Source organism: Pavona decussata, unplaced genomic scaffold (assembly GCF_977016875.1).
Source record: "Pavona decussata unplaced genomic scaffold, jaPavDecu1.1 SCAFFOLD_58, whole genome shotgun sequence".
Taxonomy (NCBI): domain Eukaryota; kingdom Metazoa; phylum Cnidaria; class Anthozoa; order Scleractinia; family Agariciidae; genus Pavona; species Pavona decussata.
The window spans coordinates 655,213-680,211 of record NW_028145480.1 but is presented as its reverse complement, the minus strand read 5'-3'; the positions used below and the strand labels follow the sequence as shown (position 1 = coordinate 680,211).

Here is a 24,999-nt window from a genome sequence, read left to right as displayed (position 1 = left end):
ACCATTACAATAGTCAAGACGGCTGGTTATAAAACCATGAACTAAAGTAATTAAAGAATCTCTCGACAGGTATTTCTTACTACGTCTCAAGTTATGTAAATGATAAAATGCCGCATTACAAGCCTTGCTTATATGAGCAGTCATGCTTAAGTTGCTGTCAAACCACGATCCAAGGTTTCTGACACATGGGCTTGGACTGATACGATTATTGCCCACAGTTATGGAACACGAATCTAATTTATCAAGCTGTTGTCGTGTGCCGACTAACAAAAAACTCCGTTTTATCATCATTGATCATCAACCGATCTTGAATCGTCCATTTCCTCACCGCGTCACTGCACTTTTCCATAGCTTGTATAGCATCAGCTTGGGCAGTGTGGCCGAGTGGTTTAAAACTCAGATACAACTGCGTATCATCAGCGAAACAGTGAGCGTCAGGAAGATAATGTTCCACGCTCTTAAACAGCTTGGACGCATATATTATGAATAGCAAAGGCCCTAAACATGAGCCTTGGGGTACCCCGCAGTTCAAGTCAAAAGGACGAGAAAGAACTCCATGTACAGAAACGCGCTGACTTCTATCAGACAAGTACCATCTAAACCAATTCAGAGCAGTCCCACGTATGCCAACCTCGACAGATAGCCTCTCCAAAAGTATTCGATGATCAACAGTGTCAAAAGCAGCACTGAGATCCAATAAAATTAACATAGTGACATGTTGAGAGTTCATCTTTAACAAAATATCGTTCATCACCTTGATAAGTGCAGTTTCAGTGCTATGGAATTGCCTGTAAGAAGATTGGAGCGCAGGAAATATAGCATTTGAAACCATGTGATCGTAAACTTGATTAAAAACGACTTTTTCAGTCAACTTGGATACGTATTGTAAGTTACTAACTGGTCTGTAATTTTTGCACAGCAAAGCCAATCCAGGTTTCTTCAAGATAGGATTAATAAGCCCACATTTCCAATCTTCCGCAAATTCTCCAGAATTAAGAGACAGGTTGATCTCTTGTGACTTCTTTCCCGGCTGGAAATTAGATAAAATTTTCATCCACGCTACGAAGAATGCAGCTTTCCTCTCTTTCAGTACATTAGTGCTATAACACTCTTTTGATAATGTAGTGAATTTCCTGCAAAAGCCGACGATAAACAGGCCGAAATTGTCCTTCTGCCCTTCGCTTGTCAAATGCAACGCGAATTTCCTGCACTGTTGGAAAGCTTTCAATCTGGTTGATTCTAAAAGCCGTTGGCGCAATTCGGTTTCTACTCTCTTAGCCTCTTCGGCGGAGAAAACCCAAGATGATAATTTATCCATTTGAGCAAAGCTGATTCCCCTTGCCACACTTTTATTGGTAGTTGTGGCTTTCTTCTTTCGTGTTCGTGGCGTGTGGTCTCTTTGTACCAGAGTTTGAACCTTTAGCCGAGGGATTCTTAATTCCACTGTCCGTTTCAGCGCTTTCACTTTCACTTTCTTGATTCTAGCGAAGAAAGTTCATCGCTGACGTTTGAATTTTCAGATTGACTATCAGAGAAGCACTCGCTTTGGTCCACCATTTTTTTAATGAATGCGTAATAAACGAAAATGAAAACAACCACCTGATTGGGTGAAAGCTGCGGTGGGATAGGGGTGTGTCCGACTGCGTAATATTATCTAAGTCAAAGTGGTTCCAAAAATAACCCAAGGTGAAAATACCCTGTATCGTAGGGTCAATATGGGAGATAGAGGCTCGGAGTCATAAGCTCCTGCAGTTACGTACCCTCTTTCTTGGATTTCATTGACTTCACTGAGTACTTCTTTGAAGCTGTCAGCCAAGGTTTCTCTACATTCAGGGTCATTGACAACAGCAATGGAAGCAACGTTTTTAGTAAAGTCAATGATATAGCATAGTATTATAAGTTTTTTATGGTGTTATGATAAACTAAGTTAAATTTCGTATGAGCCTTTGAAATCAATGCAACATGAATCGTTTTGTTTTGAGCTATGGTTATGATGTTTGATTAAATGTTTTCAAACTCAATACCCAGAGGGGATGGGGTATGTATGCATGTGGCTGCATAGATTGGCAACATGATACTGAGAAGCAGTAGGAAATGTTATGGTGGTATATAACCTCCCAAAAAACATTGAGATGTACCACTTCCCAACCCATTCACCGAGCCAATGATCGATTCAATAGTAATTTTAATTTTTTTTTGTCAATCACATGTGAGGGGCAGAATGCTAGGGAGGAACCGAAAGGAATTGTTTTCCTGTTACCCCTTCTATTTCATTATTGGCATTTGTGTCTTGCAAGCAATCCAAGCCTCAGTGTGACCCAAAAAGGCACCATCCTGACGAGTTTTGCTATTATTTGTGCTGGTGCAACTGTTGGTAAGGTACTGCTAGTTTTTAGGCACATGGGACTACTCATGACTACAATGAAGCTTCCTACTACTACCATCAGCGGATCCTTCTGTCCACCAGCATTGTGAAGTTTTGGCGCTCCTATCAGGACAACATCTTACAATCACTAAATGGAAAGGAGGTTGTGCTAGCTGGTGATGGCCGGCATGACAGTATGGGCCACTCTGCAAAGTATGGTACTTATAACATATTTTGTTGTTCTATTAGCCTGATCATTCATATTGTTCTTGTCCAGGTATAGTTTTTAACTAAAAGCAGGGTAGTATATCATGCCCAAACATATTCTGATAAAACCCACTTCTTTGTTAATCAACAATATTTCAACAAATTTGAACAATGTACATCGCAGCATGAGGTTTCTTGCCTTTTGTGCATCTGGTCAATAAAAATGATAAAACATGCACATGTAATAAAATAATTGATCAAACTGCCCTAAAGCACTTTCACAGTTACGATATTATTATAAAGTGTATGATATGTTCACAAACACATTTTATAAATAAGAAATTCCATTTTGTTTAACGTCCATCGCAGGACAAGTGTTACTGAAACATCACCCATGGCTACAGTCAGCACATGCACACAGTCTACTCTACGAGGAAAAGCCACAGTTGTGAAGTGATTTATATTATACAGTACACTGCTAAGATTATATGCCACAATGAGAAAATAGTTTATCTTTAGAAATTAGTACCCAAACATTTTTTTTGAAGCAGCACCAAAAGGCTTTTAACTTTTTACTTGGAACTGGGTTACTTATAAAGTCCTTCATTTCTGATCGCCACTAGTTCATAGCAAAGTGCATGAAGGAGGACTGTCCTAAGAAGTTCCGAGAACTGGCAAAGCCAGTATCTATGTGAAAAAAATTGTTGCATGAAGAATATCCTTTGGACAGCCCTTCAGTCCCTAAGGCGATGAATATGTAATTTCTCCCTCTGACATCAATGCATTGCTAAGCAGACAGGTGGCTTGATTAAAAAACTGTCATCACAGGGATATTGTCTGCAGAGAAGAAATCTAGAAGTGCACGGTTCACTCAGGCCATAAGCGAGGCACCTGTTCAAGCTTATGCAAAATACCAAGTAGGCTAATTTCTGTTAAAGAATCATCTTGAATGTTGACACTAATTATATTAAGTAGTTATAATGTGGAAAAAAGCTTTGTAGAAATTCATGTTTCCTTGCACCTAGCAAAACAAATGATAAAACAACTTGACAAAGTGAAGAAAAATGACCAACAATTTAACCATCCTGTAATAGCATGACAACTTTTTGGTGGATGTATTGAAAAGTCCTTAGATATATTTTTTTTTATTTTTCCCTAGTATATCCTTCAGGCTAAATTTTCTGATACCGTCTCTCATGAGAAGAGGAAACAGGCTAGGGGTTTTGTGCTAGATGCAGTGAATGTAGTAACTACTGAGGAAAGAAAATTGTAGAACTGGCAATGTGGGCAAATATAGAATAAGTTTTCGAAAGTTTTCAACTACTTTTCTCTGCATATTTTTTGTGCTGCAGGAAACTTGCTACTTTATGTGGTATATTAAATTGTGCTTCACTTGCTTACATCCGGATATTTTTTCTGTTTATGTTTTCAGCCTCAAGTCTTAGTAGAACTAGCATCTCAGTGACATAACAACAGAACAGATTAATATTTGTTTTACATCCACGTGGTTGTGTTTCTATTCTGATCTTTTGTTGCTAGTGCAACTAGCTATATTTTTAGTAAGGGGAAACATTATTCACACCCCTCCCCTTTACAATGGGTGGTTTTCTGATTCACAGGTCTTTGCCTTGTGCCCTCCCCTTTTGAAAATGTCAGTTTAGCTTCCTTTATACTTAGGCTGTTTTATCACATGCCATGACCCAATTTTAAAAGTAATATCAAAAGATGTGGAGTAATTAGGAAAAGTAGTCTTCAAGTGACGGACGATCCAGTTGAAAAAAAAAATTGGAGGTCTGATTTCCATAAAGGCCTGTAAGGGCATTTCTTAGGAGAGCACTGACTACAGTCGAACCTCCACTAACAGCCACCTCTCTACAACGGCCGCTTTTTCTTGCCCCGGCAGACAGTCCATACATTAGCTCTTGTTTAAACCTCTCTACAACAGCAACGGCCACTAAAGTGCGTCCCCAACTGCCAAAATAACCTCTCGACAACGGCCAGTACAGTTCTTTTTTGTAAAAACCTTTTTTTATAAACTGATGCAGTAATCAACATTTGTCTTTGGAACATTGCGTTTCTGTATCCATTTTAATGATATATGTATTTTGATTGTGTTCGGTTTATATGCAGCAGTAAGCATAAATTGTCTACAATAACATAGCGAATGTTGCGAACCTTGCTTGTTTCGTCTTGTTAACATTTTGATTCAAAATATTATTTACGTTTTATTGTGTACTTTATCTATATATGTTATTTAAGATTTTATTGCCATTATAGGCTACAGTAAGCATGAACTTGGCACAATAAACATGTCGTACTTCCCAAAAGAAAAGTGTCATATTACACCCCTACCTCCCCATAATGGCCACCTCCCCACAACGGCCACTTTCTTCTGTCCCCAAGATGGCCGTTGTGGAGAGGTTCAACTGTACATACATTTTGCCCACACTACTGAAACCAATTTTCAACCTTTTTTTGAAGTTCAGAAACTTAAAGTAGTTTGTGACATCATTAAATAGCCATTCTACTGATTCTCTGACGCTACTCATGGATCAATTGAAATCCATCATTTGAGGGGTTAAGACTCTATTCCTAAAAGGGGCTTAAAAGGTATGCCGGATCACCATAAATGCAGTATGGATTTCAAAAAGGGGAGTTTGCAATTGCTTGGAGGTCATTAAGGAGTCTTGAATCTGCCAGCATGCCTGCATCGTGTCTTCTTCCTTCTGAAAATTATAAAAAAAAAAATTAAAACTAATCATCAAAGCAGAAGAAATCAAAGGTAACAATTTCTTACCTTCTGGTCCATATAAATGACGTATCAGACCATTAGAAAGGGCAACACGCTGAAATTTCAGAGCATGTACCCTTTTGTGCCTGTTATAGACCACTCTTTGATGTTCTCCAGGTTTGCAAATTGGACGAACAGTCCCATCAACAAAGCCAAAACAGTTGTCTTGGGCAGAACCATGGCCAGCAATAGTGTCTCTATACAGTTCCAGCAAGGGGTGAGAGAGAATTTGGTATCCACTGAGTGATTATGTAGCCGTGCAGGTTATATACAAAGTCAAGTACTTGATTGCTAACCATACTAAGGACTGGTACTGGTCTGCTGAATCGTGGAATAATATCACTGAATCTGCAGGGATAAGACAACCTCCTAAGAGGAACACAAAGTCCTTCCATTCCAATTGTTACGGTTCTTTGGTAACAAGTAAAACTGTCTGGTATTTGAAGGACCTCGGTGAGAAGTGGAAGATCGTGTTTTCTTATCCTGAAATCGGCCCAGCACTCTGCATTGTTCATATCATCAAGAGAAAACCTTTCGTAATTCTCAAAGCAAAAGTCGGGATTTTTTGGCCAATACTCCTCATACAAAATCAGCAGCTCTTTGTCATCCAAAATGCCATAAGCGTGACTTAGGGGAAAAAGCTCTTGAAGCTCATGAAAATTAACCATTTTACCAAAAAACTGCAGCGCTTTTGTTTATCTTCTATCGTATGTCGAGCAAAGCTTAAGTTTTTTTTCCGCCTCTTCCTTGCCGTAAACAAGCTATTCTGTCCCAGTCTCTACGCGGTACATTCCGTCGTCATCCGCTTCGTCGTCGCTGCTTAAGGTCCCTATTATCTGCCTAGTTACACCCAGAGGGTTACATGTTTAGGTAAAAGAAGTGTTAGGGACCTACGCCATTGCTTACACGTATTACACATACCTAGAACTGTTATATTGCCTTACAAGCCATGGTTAATTGTTGATTTTGGGAAAAAAAGAAAAGAAAAGATTGAGCTTGTCAGGTAACAAAAGTTATTGTGTTTTCAAGCCCATTCGTTTATTCCATGAGTATTTCCATAACATAACTAATACACTTTCTTTTTGATAAACATTGAGTTTTCACAGTAGAGCTATATAAGTAAAGAATTAGTAGTTTTTATTGATTGCCTTTACTGGCCTGGCATAACATAACAGGTGAAGAAAAGTTCTCATTATTCATGACGGGTTGTGTCAGAAAAGTGTAAGTAAATTAACGAACGATGGTATAATTTACCTACGTTTTCGTTTTCTTGTTATCGGTGTTCACATGCACATACAATTTTCATCATTTACAGGATAATTACCTGTTTTGATTTTCTCCTCCTATCTCGTTTGGAGTCGATTGTCTACCAGTTCAATTGTTGAGTTATTTAAGTCAACTATCATATACCGTTTAACGTGTTGGTCTGAATTAGTATTTCTTCTCAGACGTCCTTAGTGAAACGCCTTTCAATTCAAACCGAAGATGTGTTGGTGATCCTGAAAAACATCTATTGAACTAGCTGATACCCCCACAAGATGATACAGAGAATGTTATCAGAAGTCAACTTCGCCGGAAGACAGTCGGCTCTACAGCAAAAGAAAAAAACTAGTAAACAAATCTTTCCTTTTGTTACAAAGTACCACCCATCGGTGTGTAACCTTAACAATATATTGATGCAAAACTGGAAGTTCATACAAAATCAGCCTTTGCTGAAAAGCATATTCAAAAATCCGCCAATTATATCCTACAGGAGAGGACAATCTCTTAAGGACATGCTCGCTAGGGCAAAAATATAAAGGCAGTGTTCATAAAAATGTACACCACATAACTCTGTGAGCTGTGCAGGCCTGTCATTTCTATTATTATCACTGTCGAGTTATCCAGACAGGCCCTGTCACTGATGCGAAACTACACAATAAAAAAAATAAAACTCTAAAAAGTTCTAACACACAACGCAACAGTATTTCGATATCGCATGCTACACAAACACACCTAAGCCTCCCTTTCACAAGGCAAGGAAAGAAAAACATATTGTAAACATATCAACGTTTAAACCCTCAGGTTTAAAAGCCTAAAATGGGAAATATACACAAATAATGCCTTGAAAAGAAACACAGCCAAGCTTCAATAAAAAACGGATCCAAAATGCCTCGATATGATTGGTTACTTTCTATAGCTACGGGACCAATGAGAATACGTTACTTTCGATCCCTACACTCACCCGTAAACATATTTTAAGGTCATCCATCTAAAATTCAACAGGAACGGTACTGAGAATTTTCTCTATCATCCTACCACATATTACTGATGTAAGTAAATAGCAACTGAAGATAGCACAGAATCGAAACCGCCAGTCTTGCTGGAGACCACACAGTCCATTATCAAACACCATTGATGTTGACAGACAACAAAGAACTACAAACATACCTCACGCCATCGTCGATACAGGAAGACTCAGATACAGATCTCTTGGAAATGCCAAAAACACCACAAGGTATACCTGATAAAGACGAGCTGGACATCCAGTACAGCAGCAAATTTGACATGGAAGACTCCGAATCAAGCCCTCCAGCATCACAGCTTGAACTCAGACACAAGAAACACTACCAATACATGAAAGATAGCAGCCAACCCAAAAAATCTGGAAAAAACAGACGACCAAACAGAAAGAGAAAACACATAGGCACAGTCTCCTTGGAGGCTAATTTCACAAAGTGAAAAGATTCCATTAGGAAACTAGAAAAACACATTAAGGACCAGACATGTTCTAAATCTTTTCAATACTCGGCAAGGGCTAATATCTTGCCGGATGAGACATTTGTGAAAGATATAAGGCGAATCAAAGAAGAAGCAGAACAAGGCTTTGTCAGCGCCCTCCTACAGTACCACAAAGGACGCCCAAACAGCCAAGAGAACAAATTAAAAAAGGCTAAGCTCTCAAAAAATACTAGCACAAATCCTAGCACTGATCTAAATAGATTGATGCAACAACAGTCGCACTCGGCGAACACAGTAGACATTGTAAACCATACTGTAGATAAGGTAGATAAACTGAAGCAAGAATTCAACGAGCTCAAAGAAATATTGTACACACATGTGCAGGGGCGGATTTAGGGGAGGGGGGAGAGGGGGCCGCACCCCCCCCAACCCCCATTTCAGTTCGTCGGAGATTGGTCAAAATATACACTAATTTTATCATTTTGTAAGCAGTCTGTTGGAGCTTTTGATTTTTTTTTTAGATAAAGCATGATTTTTCGCCAATAGTATGACCAAAGTTGTGCAAACAAGCTTTCAATGTTACAGGCGTTAATAAGGGCTGTTCCATCAAATCAAGAACCCTCTGTTCATTGCTGCCTTTTACACTGCCAAGAATCTTTTTGAATTCACCATAGGACTTAGCCGTTTGCCACAGAGTTCCACATTGAATGTTATTGAGGCAGACAAGCATATTAACGTGGTGAAAGATCAGGTGGCAGATATATGCAAGGATGCAAAAACAATGCTTGCGCATTCAGGATATGAAAAGATCCAGAAAATGGCTAAGAAAGCAGACGTAAAGATCACCATCCCGCGCACTTATAGTAGACAGACACTGCGCAACAACACCAATGCGAAGACACCAGTTACCTACTTTTGATGCACACTATTTCTTCCCTTCCTTGACAACCTGCTGAGGCAAATGAATACCCGCTTTAAGGCTGTCAGAAGCAGCATTGCTTGGACTGCTGCTGATACCTTCCAACTTGCGGAAGCTTGACAAGTTTTCCCAAAAGAAGCTTATGCAGCATTACTCTCCTGATCTGCCATTACCAAGTAGTGCGTCACAAGAACTAGAACTCTGGAAATGCTTCTGGTACGTATTTAAATTTTATCTGAGAGAGATCTATTGAATAACACTCATCTACAAGCCCGTAAAACATTCAATTTAGTGATACCAAGGTACCCAGAAGAAACCTAACATGTATTAAATACATGTTAAATACATGTTAGTGAGTGTGTTTTTTGCTTTCATTTTCAGGACAAACAGTGCCGAAAAACCTGCAACGCTACAAGAAACATTGAAGGCCTGCAAATCAAGCGTCTACCCCAACACCAACACAATTCTGCATCTGTCACATTTGCAACTGTGGAATGGAGCAATTCATCATTCGCTGATCATTGCACTTTGTGAAGAATGTTTATCGAAGCACCATGAGAGAAGAGCGCCTTAACGCACTGTTACTGCTCTTTATTCACAAGGACATAGCTTTGGATTATGCTGCAATCATTGATGACTATGCCAAGCGTAACCAGCAAAGAATGACATTCACCAATCCCCTGCAGTGACTCTTAGTTAAAGTCATTTCATTGAGACTAATGAATGCAATTACACCATAATGAAAAGCTTAGAGTCCTTCTAAAGTAATGCCATAGCCTTCAATTATAGTGCAATTGCATTCAGTCCATCATGTTTGATTAGCTCCCATATTATGGTTAGATATCGTTTCTTCATTTGTTTCTTCCAAGGCTGTTGTGACTTTAGAGCGAACAGTCACAAACCATGCATCATTATAACCACAACTTATAATTTTTTTCAATATGGAATCCTGATATTTTACTTTCCAGATTGCATCAGATTGCATGTAAGAGTATCCAAATTTTTCACAATTTTCTGGGCGGGGCATGCCCCCAGACCCTCCTAGAAAGTAGCGCTTAACGTGCTACTGAGGCGAGCTAACGCGCCCTGATTTGTTATCTTGTTTGGCCCCCACTTTCAAAAAATGCTAGATCCGCTCCCGTATGTGTACAATTTTAATTGATTGCTTTAACTAGTCAATTTTTACAGTGTGTATGTACATTTTGTACTTGTATCTTCTTTTCATTTTGGTAGTTCTGGTTGCTAACTTTACAGAGACATGAAATGCACATGTGTGTTAATGGTTACTATGGGAGTATTTTACCAGAGGAAGAAGAGTAGAGGCATATCTTTTCCATTCTCAAAGGAAGATATGTCACAGAAGAAAAATCGCATGGGTTCTTGAGAGGGCGTAATTCTGGTTTGAATGTTAATAATATTTGGCGAGAACATTTTCCTATCTCGAGGCAAACAATCCAATTCTTTGGCAGCTTGGTTGGACTACATCTCTTGTGACAAACAGACAAGCAATTCCAGTGGAAAAGTGGGAGGCATAAAAACAGAAGGCGTGGAAATAAGAAAGCTTATCAGATAAATGACCGCACGTTCTTTCTCATTGGTGGAAATTAATTGCAGAGTCGCTTTAGCTATCTGGTTTGGAGGCTTAAATTTAATGGCAATTGCATTGAAGTTTGCCAACTCGCTTAACTTTAAGCAAGTTGGAAAAGCAACTGTTTTTAAGAGATTTCCGGTTGTCACTCGGCTAAGCGACTTGCCAAAACGCTCGTGAAAACACAGCCATTGATGCTAAAACAGTTGCAGGAATGGAACCCTGTAGCATGACCAGTGGCGATGTCCTGCTCACAAGTTCATCACTACAAATTAATATGAAGTACAAACTTTTTTACAGAACATGTATTGTCAAGATATCTAGATTGCATTATTTCAATGATCAATTTTTGCTGATTTTAGCACATGAGCCATTATTGTAACTCTTAAAAGGCTGAGGGTAACAAACATATAGCACAGTGCATACTCTCTTTTCGTTGCTTTATAGCGGTTTTCAATTTCCATTCAGTAATTTGTTTATTTTGGTTTTGCTTCACAAGGAGCCGCAACCCCCAAAATTTTGGATCGGCTGCCTGCGGTACTTCAAAGAATTTGGAACGTAAGGGCACATTCCTAAAATATTTTTACCTAGAGAGATGAATCGAAGCTGTCAAAGAACCACAGCATCCCAAACCACATGTCAATTAAAATGACATACTGATGAATTAATGGGACTTTGCCGAATTATCTAAATGAACACTTAATTTTAAATAATAAGCAACACTCCCGCAACAATAGATATTCAAGCACTAATGCTGTTTGTCCTAAATATAAAAGAGAAACAGAAGGAGGACGCTCTTTCGCTGTTTCGGCAACAAGACTGTGGAACAGTACACCAATTGAAATTTGGAAACTAAATTCTGTAGCATGTTTTAAAAAGAACATGTTTGCCAAGATTTTTAAGGAACAACAATTTTTGCATCATTTCATAATTTAATAATTTTTTTTTTTATCTTATAATCGAATCCTGTCATATTTTATATGTAAACTGTATATATAAATATATATACCTGAATTTTTGAAAAGATGGCTCCAGAAATATTGCCTTATGTTAGTTTCTCTTGTGAGATTTTGCTTTTTTATTTATTTTTTTTTTGCATTTTTTTTATTCTAAGTCAATAAGAAAAAAATATAGAGGGTCATTAGCAGATATTTATAAAATCAAAATATTTTTCTCCCCCCCCTCCTCCCTCCCTCCCTGTTTTGCTAACCTAGCCCCACTCTCTCTCAAACGTCTTTTAACCGCGCAACGATTTGGCTTTGAATTTGGCGCGCGCTCTGAGATCAGAACTAAGTCATTAGACCTAGCGTTTCGTTTGGCTTCCTGAAGCAAAGTTTTCCTGAGGACATCATTAAGTCTAATGAAGGAAAAAGACTTACGAGTGCAGCGTCCTGCCTCGTCTAACATGCTGCCTATTTAGTTCTTTTTTAAGCTAAACGGGCAACTTTCAGTTACTCGGGCGTGAACTGTAAAGGGTAGTATGTTGTGTGCTTTGCTTGAGGAGGTGACAGTCTTTGGCTTTAAAAAGTAGGTCTTAGGGATGATTTCTTTTCGGCCAACGTGAAATTTCTGCGAATTTGTTACCCAGCCAAAGACTTAGTATATTTTTGTGGTAGAAAAGGGCGCTAACCCTTCCCTTTTCAAATGTTGATTTCAACATCCGGGAACTTAAGTTAGTATGAAAACACTAGCAAGGATGGGCAAGGATTTTCTCTTCAAAAAGCGTGAGTTTGAAAAGCTATTCGCTTATTTTTCACCCTTATAACTGTAGCGTCGTTAGGCTGGTGATCGATTAGTCGAGATATGCGATTTTGGGTGGTATTTCCGCTCTCGAGTTTCATAAATAGTTTCCTGCAGATGTTCGGTCGCTGTGATCCTAGTTCGCGTGCAGCATGAATCTAGTATGAACATAAAAAATCAATTTGAAACGCTGTCTTTCTCTCAAGAAGCCGATCCTGTTGAAGAAAGCTAGACTTGAGCGCTAAAAGACCGGGTTTTGAGCCAGATTTTCAATGCGTTGGCGCGGTTAATCATCGCTAAATTCTGACACATTTTGTAGGAAGTTCACAGGTCATGTTTCATTTCATGCAGATGTTTTTAATTAGTGTCATGTCTAATTCCAAAGAAAAGCCTCTTTCATTTTTCTCTCCCATACTATTCTTTGACCTTGCTTAAAATCTTGTGATAAACCCTAATTGAAGTCTTGTTAATGACTAGCATATTCCTTCAGCCTAGAAGGTCTCAAAATGTGCCCAATTTCTGGGAGCCACGTTTTCAAAAATCCAGGTATACAGTACCGCCTGAATCCATATGTACATCAGCCGCGGGTTTCACGAGGTGGACGCAAGGGCAGTGCACGCGTTTTGCCCTTGCGTCCACCTCGAGAGGAACGAACGAAGCACGAGACGAAACCGAGACGAAACCTAGGGAATCACGCGTTCTTCAATGGCCGCGTCTTCGTGCTCTTAATTGCCTTTGTTTGCTCTTTGTTTGTGTTTCATTGTTAGTTATCAGGTCGCATTTACCCAAGAGATTTTCACGGAAACCACAGCCACCTCTCGCGATCTAATCGATACATCGCTCACGGCTTGAGCTACTGTCACTCGAGACCAAAGCGTACGTCAATACGAAGGACTTTGTAGTTAAAATTCGACTTTTATTTGAGTATAACTTTTTATTCATCGCTCAGTAAATCTGCTATCAAAGTATCCGTAGAGAACTCGAAATTTTTTGAAACAAATTCATCGAAAATGGCGAATGAAGCGTAGTCACTGTTGTCACGCTTCGATTATTTTCGTTCGCAATTTGCATGCGTAATGTTTTCCTTTTGTTTTCCACAAATATTTTTCTTCTTTTGCATAACGAATGAAACTTTTTTTTGTCTGCCGAGCGTCAAATAGCGTTTGTGCAGTATTCAAGCGTAATAATTTCCTTTATCGTCAGCAAAACTACAAACGAACAGCTGCGACGGCACGGCCTGCCGCAATTGAAACAGTTCAATGCGAATGATTTGCATATTTTCGATTTTCATGTGTCGGAATTTCCGGGCAAAAACGTCCGTTTCTTCATACTAGAAAAGTACACACAGAAATATTTTTTTCGGCCGCTTAGATAAGTAAATACACAAAAGCATGGATTAGAAGCAAATTACAACATTGCTTGCACCGTGAAAAAGCCGACAAGATGACGCTTACTTTTCGAAACTGACATAAAGCGCATCGCATTAACGTAAATAATAAACCATTGATAATTTTTTTTTTTGAAAGAGAGGAAGGACATTTCTTTATCTAAAGGTAATGAATTCCTTTAAATTTTGATTTAACTTCAAACAATTCGAGAAGAACTTGAGGAAGTCACCATTAAATTATCTTACGGGTAACGCATGTCGCGCGAGTCATGTAACATTCATCGGAGGAAAGCAAATCGCGCGCTCGATCTGTTTCCCGGATCTGTTTACGGAAATCCGCTTGAATTTAAACGGCTAGGACGGCTTGTGTACGTTGAATTACACGATGGTGAAAATCCATGCACCTAAAGCAGTCCAAGATTAGTCTCCTACGCGACGATTCCAAAGACCGGCTGCATTTCAAGGCGGCGTTCCATGTTTCATGCGGTTTACTTGAGAAAAAAAATCTATTCAACGGAAAACAATAAACTCACAATAGGCTATAAGATGCTATTGTGTTTGGGCCTCGTCCTTTTGACCGCAGGAAATATTCAACCTAGGTTTCGTCTCGTGAACCGCGCGGTTTCGTCTCGTGAACCGCGCGGGCCTTCACGCGTTCTGCCCTTGCGGTTCACGCGTGCCAATGTGCATATGGATTCAGGCGGTACTGTATATATATTTTAGCTTACAGTATTTTAGATTGTAAATAGTTATGAGGGCCACAAGTTTATTAGCCTTTGGCTATTAAGTGCCACCCTCTTTAAATAAAGGCTTTACTTACTTACTTACTATCTTTCACTTTATCGATTACGAGAAAAAATATCGCGTTGTGAATTAAGCGTTAGATGTAAATTTCACGTTGTGAATTAAGCCTTGCAAATGAACAATACATGTAATTACACACCGTTCCAGGAATAGACGCGAGCCTGGTTGGCCGGTTTATTTTCATTATTGTTTCGGCATGATTAGTCTCGGTCTTAAATAGTGTTAAGCAGTAAATTTCAGCAAACCAAATGATTAATAGCGCGCTTTAAAATGGGGTCTGATCTGATCTGATCTGAGCCACGCTTTCACATCTCTCGAGACTATTTATATCTTTACTTTTCGCTCCCTGTACCATGTCCACCGTGCTAATTAAGATCTGTTTACTCCTCACGAACTAGCCACCATTCGTTACTGTTCTATGGCTTTTAAAATCGATCCGGTTTCGCCGTTTTTGGCACGAGCAATGAAAATTTATCGCGTTTTCAAAACAACTCGCGTCCGATTTCAATATTCTATTTTGACAAGCGGAAATTGCGATTTCACAGTTGCCATTTTTAAAGGCCAACATTCACCTTCACTGCTTGTCACAGCGAAATGCCGTCCTTCAAAACTAAGTGCACTACTTGTCTTCGCGAGTTTGCCACACAAAGGTTGCTTGCAAAGCGTGCCGAAAAGACCGGACATCTTTACCAAGAACCTGATGTGCAATTTTTTAAGCTGGGCGAAACAGAACCTGTGAACTTGCCGTTGCCAGAAAGAGTTCCTCCATTGCAACAAGAAGCGTTCAAAGAGTTTTTAAGAGGCATGGCTGAGTTAATCAACTCTTATTTGAAGCTCGATATGAAAAGCAAGTAGGTCAAGATCGACTTAATAATGGGCCCGAATGCATTCTTCAAGTCGCTCCTTCTGAGTATGGGCCTCACTAAACCGTTTTCTGCAAGGGAAGCACGCCATCCACCTCCGCTAAAAATGAAACTGTCAACTGCGCTATATTACAACGTCTATGATATTTCAGTTCTTACGAATGTATTTGCTGCCATTCTGCCCTTAAAAACAAAGGTGTATTTTTGCTGCAACCAAGAAGTTCAAGCTCCTCAATCTGGAAGCAATCTAACCGCCCAAGAAAAAATTGCCCTTGCCAGGCAACGCGCTGGAACTCGCTGGGGATCGACAAGTGATGGTTCCACAGTCAGTGAGAAACCCACATCAAGGCGACAGCTTAAATGCGAGGAGGGAGAGTGGCCACGTACGAGGGAATTCCAAGTTATATGGTGGCCCAACGTTTTTGCCCATTCAAACTTTGGACATCTTCACCTGAGGTTTTTTTTGGAACACGTAGAACTCGCCAATTAACGGACGCTTACAAGACCTTTTATGCAAAATGTAGACTTCTGAACTGCTATTTTCTCTAAGATTGCCGATGGAGAAAAATGCTCACTTTGCATAAGATGTTGGAGAAGAAAGTCGTTTGGGACAATTTATTGACTTTCTAGTGAAAATTTCACTTACAGATTATATTTCAATAGGAGCAAATCTACGAGCTTATTGTTGTACATTTCTAGGACATGTAGGTACTGGTTCACGTTCAAAAGTAATCGTGCTGTCATACAAAGCTATTTACTATCTCAGTTCCTGATTATAATTCATTCGAACAAATTAAAACTATGGATAAACCACGATTTCATATAACTTCTGTAAGTTTAACAAAGATTTTTTCAAACGGAACTCCAAATCTTTATTTTTAGCCCACTGAATAGCACAGTTCTCTTTCTAAAAAAAAAAAAAGAAACGATATATAAATTCTCATTTCCTTACTATACATGATCAGTTCACATTATTTTTCTATATTATTATGAAGTATATAAAGTTAAGTTCAAGTTCATCAATAAGACTCGTGAGTTCATAAATATGTTTGCATTTCTCTATAGGGCCACTAATGCAGCAAGCCAAAAAAAATCATTTAAGAGTTAGACAAAAATTGGAGATCGAAAACTGGAACAAAACAGTTATGATTATCGACATTTGCAGCTTCTAACTGAAGCGTTGTCCTGACAGATCAATGTACAGTGCTATATACAGTGATATACATTGCTGTTCTTAAACTAAAGTTGAACATTTGATTTTAAAATAATCGTTACTACTGAAAAGACTGCTTGATGTTACTGATCGACGGTCGATTCTCGGGTGAATGATCTAAGCCTTTCTCCGCAATAGCAGGAATTTTAAATTTCAAAATTGCATAGAGTGATCTGATCATGAAACAAAGTGGAAACAAGTCAGTAGTGACCAGTTGACCAGTTCCGGGGCAATAAACGAGTTTGCGTTTTGTCCTCTAACACAAAGGGGTTTTGCTTTAGGCTTCTTTGCCATAGCTGCCAAGACACTTTTCCCAGAGTCAATGATGACTGGATTCACCTGCAGGCTGGCGTCTTTCTCAAGGACCACATTGTTGCTCTTGAGGTCGTTGTGCATAAATTCTCGGTCGTGGATGTGCTGAAGTGCATGCGAGATCTTGCAAATTATTGCCTTCCATTGACCAATCTCAGTGATCTCTCTTCTCGTTGCAGCCTTGTACAAAGTGGTGCTCTCCGTACCATCCCCATGGAATTGAAGAACAAGGCTGACTGGCTTTTGCTTCAGCATTACGCCGAACAACAGCGGTATGCCGGGGTTATCTCCTAGTTTCTTTATAACTCTGGCCTCGTAGGCTGCTTCTTGCTGGAGCTTTAAGTGGTTACTTTCCGCATCTTTGTGTCAGTCGTTGTACTCCTTGATAACCACTTTTATTCCTCTATAGTGGCCCAGAAAACAAGTGCCAAACGTCCCACTGCCTATGGACTTTGAGCCTGTTTTGCGGACGACATTGGCAGGATCAATCTCTTTGAGATCTCTGGCTACGCTTGCTTTTTTTGTAATTGCCATCTTTCTCTTTAAAGTGGTCTCCGTGGCTTGTAACGTTTCTTTCGGTTGTGCTGCTCACGCCAGTGCAGCGGAGAGGATCTGCTTTCCTCTTGGAAGATATTCAGTTGATTTGGCTTTTCCCTTGTCGACTGGTTTTACAGCACGAGTAACCTTCTCCTTCGCTTTCGGAGCCACGTGGCGCTGGGGAATTCCGTTCTTCTTTTTCTCTCTTCTTTGCTTCTTTTGTTGTCTTCTTAACGCCTTGTAATAATTTGCCCTCTTGCATTCTTCCTCTTCATTAACATCGAGTGCTTGACGTTTTCGCTTTAAGGGGGGAGAAATTTAACTACAAGTCTGTTTCTAAGGGCGCGAAAAGGCTCATCATTCGTCGGCGGTTGCACGCTGGACTTTTGGCCGGCCGCGGCCGCGCATCAAACATGGCAGGAAAATTAAATTTGTAAACACAAAAATAATAAAACACTCCGCCCGTTCCAAAAATGTTGCCTTTCGTTGTAACATATTCTTATCTTTTGCAGTGAGTGGGCTTTATTAACCATGCCAAAGGCAAATAGAAGCGCCGAAAAAGCGGTTAAAAAGGCCTCCCTTGCTGCCTCAAAGCGATGGCTTGCAAACCAGAAGTCCAGTTGCCTTATCAAAACCGGCGCAACGCAAACAGATCTGACCAAAGAAAAAAAATGCTTACCATCCAAGCCTGCCGACGCTTCCTTGTCAAGTGTGCAAGACCTTGTTACCTTTGCCAGAAACATTCCAGACTTAATGGCAAGTTTGCCTGTCTCAGTTGTTATAGACGACGAATCGTTATCGGAGACGACTACGAATAAAATCACCAGTATTCTCCATCGCTACGGTCACGACCTGGAAAAAGCGACCGCCAAGAAATTACAAGTTCTGGACGCAAATATTTGTTTAACAAGCTCCGATTTCTTGGTGGCCGCTTTTGAGTCTCAAGTTTGCAAAAAATGCAAGGGATTTGAAGGATTGAGGGTGACAAGAAAAACTGAGGTAAAGGCAGGTGTTTATGCTGTTGACTTGGCTTGAAAGAAATGCTACGCAAAATCCTCTCGCGTCTCTGACTCGCGTATTAGCGAATCTAAGTTTTGACCAAAGTCCTGGCTACCCAATTATTTGCTTCTGTGTTTCTTAGTCAACGGACAGTACTTCAAGGACTAGCCCACTTATCGTAAACCCAGTGGCAACGTGTGGTTAAATGGGTGCACCCTTTCGTTAAAGAGCTTGCTGATTGGTCGTGCTCTGAAATTAAACGACAAATAATTCGACGAGGAGACCAAAAAAATCTGAAGATAATGCTTGACGGCTTCTATCTCACTTGGGGATTTCACTCTAACAACGCAAGTGGTACAATTCACGATGAGCAAACCGGGAAAGTGCTCCAGTTCGCCCACCGATCAAAACGAGGCGTTGGGTCAAATTGGACAGGAACATCTGGGGGTGCTGAAGGAGACATCTTCCAGGAGCTTCTAACCAACCTTCAGAAGGACAGCTTTGATGTAAAGGAATGCGTCATGGATCACGATTCCACGTGTGCGAATGTGCTGTTAGAAAAGTTCCCCGAGGCTGAAGCGGTTTACTGTGGAAATCACACAGTAAAAACTTTCCATCCGGAACTGGAAAATGTAAAGAAAACTCCTTGCCAGGTAAAGGCAGTTTAGCTTAGATAGAACCAGTGAACCACTTCACATGACCTAGACTTGTCTCCAGTCCACTTACTGACACTTATTGGATATATCTTTTCAATGGGGGAGTTGGAGCAGCTGGGATATTTGTTTTAACTTGACCCACTATAAGTGTCCTGTCTTATTCGTGTGTAATGACCTTGTTTCGTCTCACGAATGAAGGATGAGTGTTCGTCCGTAGCAAACGTATCTTGGGGGGCGTATTACCTCCCAACTATCACGCATCATGCGTGAGTCCCACGCCTGCAGATTAAAGACATCGATCTCATGCATCGAGGACAATTTCTCACGCCTGACTCACAAATCCAGACGAGTTGTTGTAAAAAGAACTTTGTTTCATTTTAGATTTGTAATGTGTTATTTCCTTGCTCTATATAACAATCGCAACCCCGTGCGAATCGTAAGTGTTCAAAAGTCGTCGGAAATCTTCGGAAGTGGCTCGGACGTTTTCGTAAATACCGGTCATAACGAGACAACAATCTCACGCGTTTGACTCTGAAAAAGTTGGCAGGTATAGGCGTTATCATGACCGGTTTCTTGTTTGCCATTTGAGTAATTTTGGGGCAGAAAGGCAACCTGTAATGATTCTTTTCTGGATTTCTTTTTTGTTTGAAAAGCTCTTCACTATACATGCGACATTTAAAAGGCGCCAGGCAGACAGAGGTTTTCATGAGAGATCGAAACATTTCTTTAGTTTGACTGCCAAAAATTGAGAATCTTAGTTTCGGACTGAAACCACAAAACGCAGGAATGCGTCAAATGTTAAGAGGATTGCAGTAACAACTCTAAAGAAAACTGGATTCTTTCAGGAAGGCCTGTAAAGCTAGCAAATTAAAATTAGAGTTCGAAAAATTAAAAACATTTTTAGAACTTTTCAATAAAATTAAAATTTAGACCGCCAGTATATACATCTGTTCCTCCAGCAATACAGGCTTGGGTCAGCTTGAGCAACATGGATCACTGTGGTTCGCCAGCGTCACTGAATTATTACAACTAATAACCAAAGAAGAAAGAACATGACGATTTTTTAAGCCTCAAAATTTATTTGTTTTATCTAGTCAGAAAACCATCATCTGCGATCAGGCTTTTTTTTAGTTTCCCGCTGCGAAAAAAAGAACGTCTGATCTATTTTAAAATATTAGGCTTTAATCATATCCTTTCTACACAGCGGGCAGCTGAAAACTTTATACTCATGGAATACTTTTGATGGAGTTGTTGACATTCTCATCTGGCAACTTTCGCACCGAAGGTGTTTTGAGCTTCTGCGCGGTCTCCTTTGTCTTCTTACAGACCTGTCAACGAAACTGCATGGTACTGATCTTTAATCTAGTTAATCCTGGGACAAAAATTTTGGTGGTTGCGGCCCGTCGTGATGCTGTTTGATTCATTAATAAAGCTCCCGCAACTTTCTCAACCAGTGAGAAGTGATATGGCCGCAACCGTTTTTTCTGAATTTGGGGTCGGTTACATGTATTTGTTAAGAATGCTGATTGGTTCATAAAGTTATTTTTGTCTGTTGTGATTGGTCAGAGTAATTACTTTGGTTTTGGTTATACATCATTACATTGAAAATCACTTTAATTGTATGGCAAATGGTTTTTAATGATTTTAATTGCTGTTCTATTGTCTTATTTAAGAAGTTCAAAAACCGTTGTATGATGGTGGCACTTCCTTTTATTTCTGCTGAGAAAAGGAAAGGCGCACAATCAAGCTCCCACTCCTTTTGGATCAAAGCCCAGGTATCAGTGTGACCAGAACAGTTAAACACCAAATTTTAGAACAATATCGGTATGCTTGTACACATAAGAAATAAGATGTCCAGATTTTAGTTGGTAACCTTCACCTTTGCTCATAAATTGCCTGATTTGCAAATGCAAGTTGGGCAATTAACATGACTTGCATATAGTCCAGTGATTAGAGAATCCAACCAGTGTGCAGGTTACAGGTTTATCACGAGTTGGGACTAGTACAGTCTACTGTCTTTAAGCAGACACCCTTTGTAAGGCAGTCAGCTAAAGCTCATCAACATGGTGTCCAGCTTAAGAGATTTAATTGTGACACATCATCATCATCATTTTTATTCAAACAAAGTCGGCATTCTTCCAGCAAATGGCCATTACGTTTAATTATCTTTCTCTGTATAAAAAATGGAAGCTAATTCACCTTTTTTTTAATTTTACAGAGTGAGAATACTGATTAAATTGTAAAAGAACTTATTGTGTCATCAACATTCCGAGGCTTATCAGCACCGCGGATTTGCAGTCATTAAATGAACTCTTCCTGGCCTCAGAAGGAATGATGGTTTGTAAATTAAGGCCATCTAACATTCTCACTGCAGTTGTTACCCTTTTAGGGAGCTTCTATCGTTTCAACATGGAATTTCCAAAGGGTAATGCTTGCAGGGAGAAGAATATCCTTCTGTTACTGGAGCACGTGTTGCTTGGATTTGCAAGTGCCACACTTCCACTTTCAGTGGAACATGTTCTTGCTGATTTTGAGAAACCTTTAGTTACAAAAACGTTTTTGATTTAAAAAACCTTGAACACACGCTTTCAATGAGCGCAAAAGATTAAAATGAGTATGGCTTCATGAATTAGTACTAGTTTGCAAATTTGAAGGTTTGGCTTTTTCAAAAAATTCTATTAATTTATTTTAGAAACAAACTACAAACTCCCTTTCTTTACTTTGGAAGAAGAGTTTTTTTTAAGTTGTTTTTTTTTAGTTGTTGAAGCAGGGTTTTTGTTAAGTGTTCAAAATAACCACTAAAGATTATTGTAAGAACTTCTCTTGCTACGTGCAGGAGGCAACTGGTCTATGACAGCCAAACAGGTGTACAGTACATCGACTTTGTAAATCTCAACATACTTGAAAACGTATTTAGATTAAATCAAAACAGCAACAGGCTGTAATCGAGGTCGTACGAACTCAGAAAACCAGGCAGAGACCAAGAGGAAGGCTTTAAGGTTACTGCCATGTTTCGCGAGTGCCTTCAGGGAAATCTAGCGTACGCGCACTGCTTTCGATAAAACCACGGAAAACTATATATCACTGTAAAGCTGTTAAATTAAAGTTTCCAAAAATATAAATGTTTTTTTATTTTGTTGGATACATAAGCGCTTGGAGGCCTGCAAACTCAATACTAGCGACGTGTACTTAACTGAATTACCCACTCTCACGTAAAGGCGCACAACCAAACAGACTGCACAATATCAATCAGGAGATAATAGGCTAACAAAGTGTGTCAGGCTTTTTCTTTATTCCTGTTGGTTTGTGAGAAAACCCATCCTAAAGTTGGACAATGGAAAATTTTTGTACTCCCATCAGATGTTAACATGTCACAGGAAAAATATTTTGAATTGCGTAAAAGCCTGATACACTTTGATGCATTAATGTCTGATGACCATTATGGCCAAATTTCGTTGAAATCTGGCAAATCTACATACCCTATTAATTCATTTGAAGATGGGGAATTCGCGCTAAAACAAAAGCCGTGTTTTCGGCCTTGCAACATTTTCCGAGTTTTCGCACCTCATTAAAATACTTGTCAACGCGCTCACGCCGCCGGCCAATCAAACACAAAGAAGCATTCCCTGAGGAGTTCTGTAAGCATTTAGTGTTACTGAAATATTGTAAAGCGATTTCTTTATAGGAGAAGTTAAGTCTGGCGCGAGGAAAGCCACCGGCGAAACCAAAACAAAGAAGAAAACAGCAGATAGACGCAGAACATGAAACTGGCAACCCCACGAGACACGCACTTCTCACCGCTATTAAGTACACGAGGCTGCGCGCTGAGGTTCGCTGCTTATTTTCAGCCGGTCAACAACGGCGAAAGTGGCTGGATTGTCGCCGGCATCTTCGATTTTGGACTCCGAACTGATGTTCGACTCTCCGCCATCCGATTTCTTGCCCTCGAATTTCTCTGCTGTTGAGGCAGTTATAGAAAATCTGACTGGTTGTACCAAGAACCCTTGTCGCTCTCCGCCAGCTGAAGTTTTCTGGCTTCGTCAAATGATTTTTTGACCTTCTTTGGGCCCGGTTTTTTCTTAACTGTCACCCAAGGCGACTTTTCTAGTTTCGCTTTCTTCATAACAACCTTTAACGCAATGCTTGAATCCAAAATGGAATGCTGTTTCACAGTAAAATTTTACATACAACACCGTGACATGCGATGAACACGATGTAGACAAAAATATGCAAATTTGCCGGTAATTTGAGATCACGGGTAAATTTTGCCGTGTAATATCTCAACACAGTCCCGCATAAATTGGATTATGACACCTTTACTCGCTCACCGCTTTTCCCACAAAACTTTGTTTTTCAGATAGCTCGCGTTCTTTTTAAGAGTTCTAACGGCTGTTTTCACGAAACTTTGCATCCCTTTCTTGCTTCAACAGTTATCTAAAAACATTTATTTGAGAAAAATTCGACCTTCCTTTCCTATAAGTAACCTTAAACAAGAAGGGCAGTACAATTCAGAGAAAGGAATTCTTCGCCTTCTATAAAAAGATAGCTGTTTTGGAAGATAAATCACTGCTCGCTCAACATGGGAAGCTATATTGGTCGCAAATAGTTAGCATGTCATACTTAACACCGGGCTATGTTAAAAACAGTGTGGAAACAAAAAGGCAATATTTTCACTCTGCCTCTAGATCTCTGATCTTCTGGCACACAAGTTTATATTGGTCAACTGAAAATTTTTGGCCAACTGGTGTAAACCAGAACAACAGTAATAAATATCTGCATGCATGTACATTTTGTACTATACAGTCAATGCTAAGTTACTTTGCCCTCATGGGCCTGGCCGGTTAAAAAATGTTATCCAGGCTTGGACATTATTATTGTTATTGATTGAATAACCTATTGCCCTGTCTGCAGATTATTAGCATGCATATTGTTCGACATGTCATCCCAGGGATAAATGCTCATGGGCCAGTCCATAGCTGGTGGATGTATGTCTACGAAAGAATGAATAGCTGAATATGCCGACGAGTCACAAACCGATGCTACCCTGAGGCCACTGTAATGGAAAAATATCGGGTGAGTTTAAATAAATTAATGTATGGACTTGTCACTGACAAAAAATTTTGGTCACATATAGAAACGGAGTTTTTACGTGTATTTGAAAAGAGAACCTTCTTTTTGACATATCAATGGTTACTTAACTGATTGCAACAATTAACACATGAATGTAAAATACAGTAAAACCTTGATTAATTAACAAAGGGCATAAATGTATTAGAAAACGTTCTGCCTGAAGTCAAAGACACTGTTTGTGTTGGACACGGCCAGTATTTTAAGCATTGAAGTTTAACAAATCGTAATCTCAAGTAATTTATCCTTAAGATATGACATCCTATGTAGGTCAAACGTTATTAAACCGCAGCATTGTGGACTTTTGTCTTATCAGTTTCCCCAATTACACTGAGTAACACCGTGTCCCCCATAAACTCTGGAGGCGTTTCTTTGTAAGATACACGCTCAGTAAAGGAAGGTTTAAAAGGGTTTTCAGCTTCACACGCATATGAATTTGCGCAAACCGGAAATTTAATGGAAAGAAACATTCCTCTACTCAGAAGTTTGCTCTGTGACCTTAGGAACACTCAATTTGGCTCAAAGAAGAGATAGAGGTATGGTGCATGGAAGGAAATCATGAGTTCCGTTACATTTATTCCAATAAATAAATGAAGAAGTAAACGCATAGAATAAAACCATACAGCAGGGAAATTGAGATTGGATGGATTGAAAAAATGATATCCAGAGTCCTCAAGCTCTCTGGCCAGCGGTTGGTAGCTGGGAGAGACTGGAAAACTCTTGGGACACCTGGGGATTTCTCAAGAGTCTCTCTCAGCGACAAAACCGAC

General features: G+C 39.6%; 2 pseudogenes across 1 annotated transcript; one reads left to right on the top strand and one right to left on the bottom strand.

Moving 5' to 3' along the window:
* Positions 1–2,044: 2,044 nt before the first annotated feature.
* Positions 2,045–3,267, top strand: LOC146479492 (uncharacterized; annotated as a pseudogene).
* A 1,948-nt stretch (positions 3,268–5,215) lies between these two features.
* LOC146479491 (uncharacterized) lies at positions 5,216–8,012 on the bottom strand (annotated as a pseudogene). Its single transcript, XR_014864810.1, has 3 exons — positions 7,422–8,012; positions 5,370–6,284; positions 5,216–5,298 (listed from the first exon to the last, which is right to left on the bottom strand). The product of XR_014864810.1 is annotated as an uncharacterized LOC146479491 (transcript).
* Between the last annotated feature and the right edge of the window lie 16,987 nt (positions 8,013–24,999).